Raw genomic sequence first — 10,497 nt, forward strand, 5'->3', positions numbered from 1 at the left:
GATAAAAGTAATATAGCTTACCTAATGACGTTATGTTACAGGTAAATTAATTAGGTAAAACCGATATAGCTTACCTAATGACGTTATGTTATAGGTAAATTAAATAGTTAAAACTGATATAGCTTACCTAATGACGTTATGTTATAGGTAAAGTAAATAGTTAAAACCGATATAGCTTACCTAATGACGTTATGTTATAGGTAAATTAATTAGTTAAAACCGATATAGCTTACCTAATGACGTTATGTTATAGGTAAATTAAATAGTTAAAACCAATATAGCTTACCTAATGACGTTATGTTATAGGTAAATTAATTAGTTAAAACCGATATAGCTTACCTAATGACGTTATGTTATAGGTAAATTAATTAGTTAAAACTGATATAGCTTACCTAATAACGTTATGTTGTAGGTAACTAGCTAAAAGTGATATAGGTAACTTAATTATATGAAGCTTATGCTCATATTAACTGTATATAGTAAGAGTTTATCAGTGAAATTATAATGTTATCGTGAAAGTTTTGAGATATTTTGAAAATCTTTTAAGTGTATAATTGGTAGCAAGACGGTTGTTGGATTTTCTACAAAACTGAATGTACTCTGTATCCAATTTTCTGTGAAATAAAGGTCGTTTGTGAAAAATACTAGTGGATCTGTGGTCTCTGTCGATGGCGTCTCGTAATGTAGAACGAGCGTCATGCCATCTGTACAAATACGAATAAAAGGATGGTTTGAAAAATGTTCAAGAAGTAACAGATGATATTTCCAGTCGGGAATGTCTGCTTTTTCAAATGACTTAAAGATAACTCTCATTTGGGGACTGTAATAAGCCATTTTAGGATGGTTTGACCAGTAGATACAGCAATGTTATCCAAGGACAGACACAATTCATCCAACTGCTCCTGGATACAAAGGTCAAAAGGAGCAATGGCAGATCATCTGTTCTGAAAAGCATAGGAACGAAAACACAACCCCAGGTGGGATGTTTTGGTAAGCAATGAAGTTCTGAAGCATACAGTAAAGACAGTTGCATACAGCAGAGGTGCAAAGGAGATTCATAAGACTCTGTTTATAAGCTCTGAATTGGGGAAGTGCAGAAAGCTTTGGTGCAGAGCCAAAGTCCCTGATGATGAACGGAATCCAGCATCTTTAACGCCAAAGTCATATCAGAGCCATAAACCCATAGTCTAGTTTTGATCGAATAAGAGCATGATATATCTTTAGCATAGAACATCAATCAGTGTTCTATGAAAGAACACAGAGGATTTTTAGTGCTCTTGAGAATTTGATCAGTAGCTGCTTTATGTGTGTATAAAGGTCAGCTAATGGTCAAAGATAAGCCCCAAGAACTTTGTCTCAGGGACCAAAGATAGTACAACATCACTGATAAGAAGTTCAGGATCAGGGTGAATACCCCATTAGCAGCAAAAGTGCATGCAAGTGATTTTAAAGACAGTGAAGTTAAAACAATTTGCTGTTGTCCACTTCAGTAAATGATTGAGAGGAGTCTGTAGCTGCTACTCAATATATCTCATGTTCGACAAATGACATGAAATGTGAAAGTCGTCGACATAAAACCTGTTTGCAAAAGTGAGAGGGAGTTGTTAATTGATGGCATTAATCTTTATACTGAAAAGTGTGACACTCAAAACACAGCCTTGAGGGACTCCAAGTTCCTGTAGTAAAGAATGGGAAAGCGTTGAACCCACACGAACTTAAAATTGCCTGTCCATTAAAAAAAATTAATAAACATGGGCAAATGGACACGTAACCCACATAAATGCTATACCTCCATGTTGTATCATAAGTCTTCTCAATGCCAAAGAATATTGATACAAGATGTTGATGTTTGACAAAAAGGTTTCTCTTATTGACAACTCAAGTCAAATCAGGTGGTCCATGGTGGAGCACTATCATCAAAACCCACACTGGCTGGGCGAGAGGAGGTTGTTTGATTCCAGGAACCAAACAAGATGAGCATTAACCATCGTCTCTAAGGTCTTACAGAGACAGCTCGTCAAAGCAATTAGACAGTAGTTTGAAGGAATCTTGGGATCCTTCCCGAGCTTAGAGAATGTAGGACAAGAGCCTGGTGCCAGCCATCAGGAAAAACATTTTCCTGCCAGATCCGGTTAAAAACAATCAAAAGAATAGCAAAAGAAACACGAGATAGATGGCACAACATTTCATAGTGTACATCCTCAGGTCTGACTGATGTACTGCCAGACCAATAAAGTGCCAGTTTGAGTTCCACCAGTGTAAAGAGGTGATTGTAGTCACAGATGCTATTGCTCTTCACAAGTCTTGATGGCTACGAAGTTGGAGGATGAAGCAGAAGTGCTAAATTCCTGGCAAAACTTTCACCTCGAGTGTCAGCAATACTGTGGGCATAAGCTACTTTCTGGCAATCAGAGAGCAAGATCGAGAGGGTTAAAAATTATATTGCCCATTGACCTCTCAAATCGTGTCCCATATGACTTTGGAACTGGTGGTAAAAGATATGCTGATTGTGAACTTAATCCAAGAGTTCTGGCTTTCTCGTCTTACCCACCAAGCATGTGCACAGATCTGCGTTAAAGCGATGCAGTGTAAGAGTGTGGGATAACTATGAAAAGATATCTATTCATGACTTACAAATGATGGCAGGATAAAGTTCTGCAATAGCAGTGAAAGATGGCCAGTTTGCTTGATCCAGCTTCTATCAGGACACATGGGTCGGGTGGCATTAACCACAACCAGTCTCTCTCAGAATTATAAGAAAATCATCATTGCCTCATGGGTTACTGTCAGCCCATGATAAAAAGTGGAATATTAGTGAAGAGGAGCAAACTGAAAGATCAATAGCAGTAAAGGACAGACTAGATGAATGAAGATATGTATAAGAATCACAACTGAAAAGAGAAAGTTTGTAATCAGAGGGCATACGCTCTACGGAGCGACCCTCCGATCAATATTAGCACTTCCTCAGAGGAAATGATGTCCATTAAAGTCCCCAGGATTAAAAAGAGAAACAGCAACTATTAAATGAAAGCATCAAGGTCTGATTGATGATAGGTCTCTCAGGGTGACAGGTAGAGAGAACAAACAGTGATGGTACAACACAAGGAAATACTGATGGCTACTGCCTCCAAGGATGTGTCAAGTGGCAAAGACAGGGTGGTCACATGCTGATCAACCAACAGTGCCATCTCTCCATGCACTCGTTTATCACACAGCCTATCATTTCTGTACAAAACAAAAGACTGCTAAAAGGTGACTGTATCGACAGGTTTCAGAAATGTTTCCTATAAGAAAAGACATAAGACATACAGGATGGTAGGAAGCAATCAGTGCTTTGATGTCATCCAGATTAGAACGTAAACCTTGACAATTCTATGGATCCTGCCCTAGGTGAATTGGGCAAGTCATTGTTGTTGGAAGATGATTCCAGCTGAAACGTATGGTAGGGACATAGATGGGTGTTGATGTTGATTCATCATGTTTTTTAACCATGAAGGTCAAAAGAATTTACATTTGGTTTGAGAAGGCACAAAGAGATCAAACCGCACTCCCAATAGAATGAAGTGCAGCAACAAACGTCCGAGATGAAGTGGTGGAGAGCAACTTTTGAGCCTCAGGGTAAGTAATATTTTGAATTGTTTCCAAACGCTGCACCTCTTTTTCTTCCAACCATTTAGGGAAATAACAAAAGTAGGACGGGTGAGAACCATTGCAGTTAACACAGTGAGGATCCATTGCACACCCATATGTATCATGGTCCTTGTCACCGCGACGAGTACACGTGAAGAAACCACGACATGATATCTTCGAGTGACCGAACCGCTAACATTGGAAACATCTGAGAGGGTTTGAAAGGTATGGTCATAGCTTGCAATTGAGATAACGTGTCTTGATGGTGGCAGGTGGATGCGGTGATGTATATGTCAGAATGAGGACACTGATTTGCATCATATTTCCATCTCTGCGAGTGGCAATACGCCTACCTGTAGAAACTCCTTGGGTGGAAAAACAAGCAAGAATCTCTGACTTGGGGATGTTCTTCAAATCCCTCTTAATAGTAACTCCTTTTGGCAAACTCAAAGTAGCATGAGGCATAACCTCAATAGGTATATCCCCAATTGCCTTTGAATGCAAGAGGAGTTCACTGCGTTTAGATGTGGATGTTTATCAATATGTCACCAAAGCAAAGCTTCTTTACTGACTTTGAGAGCCAGCAAGTCCATCTAGTCCCTTCTAATTGAAAAAGGGAGACATCTGCCCTGAAGGTTTGTCTGAAAGAGAATCTATTATAATAAAATGAAGTACAGGTGTTACAGATGTTGAAGGTTCCTGCTCAGAATCTTCAAGACATGGTCGTTTACCTATGGACTGTTTTTTCACTATTTTGTTTAAATTTTTACTTGGAGAATCCATAGTAAAAAAATAATATTTAATATTTGGGTGCCCACTGACCCCACCCACCATGGAGCCGTACAAGGGGATGCACTGCAATGCCAAACAAGAACACTGCAGCAATGCTAGGGTTTTGTGAGCACTATACCCCAACATCAGATACAATGTCCACAACACCTGTTGAGAACCAATTGTATATTTACTTGATTAAGTGATATGTATTACTTTTTTAGTACCAAAAAACAACTGCTAGACCCATGGTTCTCCACCTATGGTTAGTGAGCATAAAGGCCAAGTTAATTTTCATATTATAGTTAAAAACAAAAAATTATATGATTTATTTAAAATTATCAGAAAATTTTATTGATTTATTGCTAATTTATATCAGTGCTACGTCGATACGTTATGTAATCCCCTTTGCAGAAAAACCAATGTGATAATAGAGGACTGCAAAACTGTCTATGGTTCACGAAGGTATATTTGAAGGAAAACACTGTTACATACTGTCTATTAGATATACTATTTTAGTTGATTATTGTACATGTTGTTTATGAACATCCAAAATTTATTCCAAACACAAACATAAAAGTGTGTAATTAAAAGAAAGTGTGTATATTATGGTATTATTTTAAATATATTTTTATGCTATGCTAATTCTGATGCATATCCTTGGCACTACAGTTTAACTTTAGCCACAATTAACTCACATTAAACAGGTGCACATATTCAATAAATATGATGATGACTTATGCTAGGTTCTGAAAACTGTTTATTTATCAAACATAAAATGCGGTATGTATCAGCCAACATTAGGATACTGGACATAATGAAACTGATGAACTAACACACTAACAGAAATTACTAAATCACATAACCTAAGTTACAAACATTGAGTGTTTTGCTCCTCTTGCATTTAGTAGTGAATATATAAAGAAATTATAGTACCTCAGTAAAATAGTGATACACTACTTACTGATCACTTTATACATACAATGTTTGTTTAGAAAGCATAGTTCAGTGTACATGAATGTTTACACTGTTGTACGTGTCCACACACAAAGTGTACATGTAATTCAAACACATTATAAACAATTCAATGTACCTCAGTAAAATAGTCATACATTACTTGCTGCTCACTTTATACATACAATGTTTGTTTAGAAAGCATAGTTCATTATACATGAATGTTTACACTGTTGTACGTGTACACACACACAAAACAAACTAAGTGTACATGTAATTCAAACACATTATAAACAATTCAATGTCATGTATATCTTCTCCACACAGTCAGAACCTTGTTTAAAAACTAACACTAAAGAGTTAGGAATGCTATTATAAAATGAAATGGGCAAAAATCACTATATACTGACTAGTGGATTATAAATTAGATGGAAACCAATTACAGAATACAGCTACATATAAGAAAAAACAGACATTAGAACAGCTGGTTATACAGAAATAAAGTCATAGTTATACAGTTGTCACAGTATATATCTCTCAGTGATGTCGAAAAAACCCACTTGTAGAGAAATATATATGTAAAAACGGCTCGTTTTGGTTGAGAAAATATTTTACATAGAAGAGCGAACAACGTTTCGACCTTCTATGTAAAATATTTTCTCAACCCAAACGAGCCGTTTTTGCATATATAGTATATATCTCTAATCCTAAAGGTTAAATGTTACATATAAAAAACTTTAAAGAAGACTGTAATCAAGTAAATATAAACTTTCAATAAGACTGTAATCTAGTAAAAAAAAACTTTCATGAAGACTGTAATCTTGTGACTAAAAACTTTCATGAAGACTGTAATCTAGTAAATAAAAACTTTCATGAAGACTGTAATCTTGTGACTAAAAACTTTCATGAAGACTGTAATCTAGTAAATAAAAACTTTCATGAAGACTGTAATCTTGTGACTAAAAACTTTCATGAAGACTGTAATCTAGTAAATAAAAACTTTCATGAAGACTGTAATCTAGTAAATAAAAACTTTCATGAAGACTGTAATCTTGTGACTAAAAACTTTCATGAAGACTGTAATCTAGTGAATAAAAACTTTCATGAAGACTGTAATCTAGTAAATAAAAACTTTCATGAAGACTGTAATCTAGTAAATAAAAACTTTCATGAAGACTGTAATCTAGTAAATAAAACCTTTCATGAAGACTGTAATCTAGTAAATAGAAACTTTCATGAAGACTGTAATCTAGTAAATAAAACTTTCATGAAGACTGTAATCTAGTAAATAAAAACTTTCATGAATACTGTAATCTAGTAAATAAAACCTTTCATGAAGACTGTAATCTAGTAAATAGAAACTTTCATGAAGACTGTAATCTAGTAAATAAAAACTTTCATGAAGACTGTAATCTAGTAAATAAAAACTTTCAGGAAAACTGTAATCTAGTAAATGAAAACTTTCATGAAGACTGTACTCTAGTAAATAAAAACTTTCAGGAAGACTGTAATCTAGTGACTTAAATATTTCACGAATGATTGCTTGTTTATTTTGAATTTCGCACAAAGTTACTCGAGGGCTATCTGTGCTAGCCGTCCCTAATTTAGCAGTGTAAGACTAGAGGGAAGACACCTAGTCATCACCACTCACCGCCAACTCTTGGACTACTCTTTTACCAACGAATAGTGGGATTGACCGTCACATTATAATGCATCCACGGCTTAAAGGGCGAGCATGTTTAGCGTGACTGGGATGCGAACCCGCGACCCTCAGATTACGAGTCGCACTCCTTAAAGCGCTTGGCCATGCCGGGCCTTCAAGATGATTGTAATCTAGTAAATAAAAACTTTTTAGGAAGACTGTACTAGAGTGAATAAAAATTTTCAGGAACACTGTAATCAGTGACAAAAACTTTCAGGATGATTGTAATGTCGTGAATAAAAACTTTCAGGAAGACTGTAATCTATTAAATGTAAACTTTCAAGAAGACTGTAATCCAGTAAATAAAAACTTTCAGAAAGACTGTAATTTAGTGAATAAACACTTTCAGAAAGACTGTTATCTAGTATATGAAAACTTTCAGGAACACCATAATCTAGTAAATAAACACTTTTAGGAAGATTGTAATCTAGTAAATAAAAACTTTTAACAAGTGTGTAATCTACTAAAAGAAATCTTTCAAGAAGACTGTAATCTAGCAAATGAAAACTTTCAAGAAGAGTGTATTCTAGTGACTGAAAACTTTCAGAATGATTGTAATCTAGTAAATAAAAACTTTTAGGAAGACTGTACACTAGTGAATAAAAATTTTAAGACGACTGTAATCTAGTAAATAAAAACTTTCATGAAGACTGTAATCTAGTAAATAAAAACTTTCAGGAAAACTGTAATCTAGTAAATGAAAACTTTCATGAAGACTGTACTCTAGTAAATAAAAATTTTCAGTAAGAATGTAATCTAGTAAATGACAACTTTCAAAAAGACTGTTATCTAGTAAATAAAAACTTTCAGGATGATTGTAATCTAGTAAATAAAAACTTTTGGGAAGACTGTACTCTAGAGAATAAAAACTTTCACGAGTAATGTAATTAGTAAATAAAAACTTTCAAGAAGACTGTAATCTAGTAAATAAAAACTTTCATGAAGACCATAATCTAGTAAATAAAACCTTTCAAGAAGTCTGTAATCTAGTAAATGAAGACTTTTAAGAAGACTGTACTCTAGTAAATAAAAAACGTTCAGGAAGACTGTAATCTAGTGACTGAAATATTTCAAGATGATTAAAATCTAGTAAATAAAAACTTTGAGGGAGACTATACTCTAGTGAATAAAAATTTCAAGAAAACTGTAATCTAGTGAATATAAACTTTCAGGAAGACCATAATCTAGTAAATAAAACCTTTCAAGAAGTCTGTAATCTAGTAAATGAAGACTTTTAAGAAGACTGCACTCTAGTAAATGAAGACTTTTAAGAAGACTGTACTCTAGTAAATAAAAACGTTCAGGAAGACTGTAATCTAGTGACTAAAAATTTTCAGGATTATTGTAATCTAGTAAATAAAACTTTCAAGAAGACTGTAATCTAGTAAATAAAATCTTTCAGGAAAATTGTAATCTAGTAAATGAAAACTTTTAAGAAGACTGTATTCTGGTAAATAAAACTTTCAGGAAGACTGTTATCTAGTAACCAAAACTTTCAAGAAGACTCTATTAGAGTAACTAAAAACTTTAACAAGTCTGTAATATAGTAAATGAAATCTTTCAAGAATACCATAGTCTAGTGTATAAAAAACGTTTACGAAGACTATAATCTAGCAAATAAAACTTTCAGGAAGACTATAACCTAGGAAATGAAAACTTTTAGGAAGACCATAATCTAGTAAATAAAACTCTCAGGAAGACTGTGATCTAGTAACTAAAAACTTTCTAGAAGACTGAAATCTGGTGAATAAAAACTTTCAGGAAGACTGTAATATAGCAAATAAAAACTTTCGAAAACACAGTATTCTAGCGACTGCAAACTTTCAGAATTACTGTAATGTGGTAAATAAAAACTTTTTATGAAGACTGTACTCTAGCGAATAAAAAATTTCAAGAAGACTGTAATTTAGTAAATAAAAGTTTCAGAAATACTGTAATCTTGTGACTAAAATCTTTCAGGATGTTTATTGGAAAAAGATTTTTGAATAATTTCAAAAACTAGAAATTATTTTAATCAAAAAATTATAGTAATTATTGATTAATATTGGCGTTATTTGGAAGGTATATTCTGTGGATTATTTTATCTTTGTTTTTTGTGACATTTATTAAACAGAAAACTAATAATGAAATTGAAACATCTATTATGAACTCGCGATCTATGATCTTAAGAGTTGTTTATCATAATTTTTACTGTTGAAAAGACATGGTAATTCTATGTTCTTTTTATTACATTTCGTGAATATCTGAAGAAAATCAATGTTACAAAGATATTTATTAACTAGAACTACAGTGCCATTAAAAGCTAGTTTACTTCACCTTTTGAAATTTCGCTTAAGAAAAAAAATCATTTTCGTGCCTTGCCATTTAAATGTATGTGTTTTGTTAACCGTCTTCATTCTTATTATTAAGTAAGTGTATTTCTTTTTATACGTTTTTAACTATAATATTCTTTAGGTAAATTAATTCTTAGCATGAAATTTGTACTTGTATGCAATATTCGTGTGTTAAACTTAAGAATGTTAAATTTGTTGTCCGAAATGTTTCTGAGAATTTTTTTTTTTTTGTAATTACCTGTCATCTAGTGACTGTAATTGAGAAAGTAGTGAGAAGTGATAATTTTCACTGTGAAAATCTGTTATGTTAAATTAAGTTCGTTAAATTAGGAAACCTGTAGCATGTAAATATGTTCAAAATAAAGAACAGTTTGGTGAAATTGTTAAAAAAGAAGCATTCTTTATAAAGAAAATTTAAATGTCATTACAGTTGTAGCAATCATTGATTCGAAGCTTCCGCTTCCGTTTCGGCTTTATATAATGTATTGAAGTTATATTATATACTTTTAATAGTACTTTAGCAGTTTGTTGTAAGTGGTTTGTAAAAAGTTACCAAAAGTTTCAAGCTGTTCATTACACAGTTCTGTTTACATACAAATCATGTCCCGTTTTCCCCAGAACTTCAGACTATATTTTCGTGTTATCTGTTTATAGCATGATCATTGAAAAAATGAGATCCGAAAGTAGTCAAGGTTATCTGTTTTTCACTTCTTGATGTAATTTAATGCTGTTAGTTGTACTACAACATATAGTAAGTACAACACAGTATGGTTTATTTTTTTGGAATTTCGCACAAAGCTACTCGAGGGCTATCTGTGCTAGCCGTCCCTAATTTAGCAGTGTAAGACTAGAGGGAAGGCAGCTAGTCATCACCACCCACCGCCAACTCTTGGGCTACTCTTTTACCAACGAAAAGTGGGATTGACCGTCACATTATAACGCGCCCAAGGCTGGGAGGGCGAGCATGTTTGGCGCGACGCGGGCACAAACCCGCGACCCTCGGATTACGAGTCGCACGCCTTACGCGCTTGGCCATGCCAGGCCATAACACAGTAAGAATTGAACAGCCCGTTTCTCTGAAAGCCTTCATTTATTATTGTAATATAA

The sequence above is a fragment of the Tachypleus tridentatus genome, unplaced genomic scaffold (assembly GCF_004210375.1).
Source record: "Tachypleus tridentatus isolate NWPU-2018 unplaced genomic scaffold, ASM421037v1 Hic_cluster_2, whole genome shotgun sequence".
Lineage (NCBI taxonomy): Eukaryota > Metazoa > Arthropoda > Merostomata > Xiphosura > Limulidae > Tachypleus > Tachypleus tridentatus.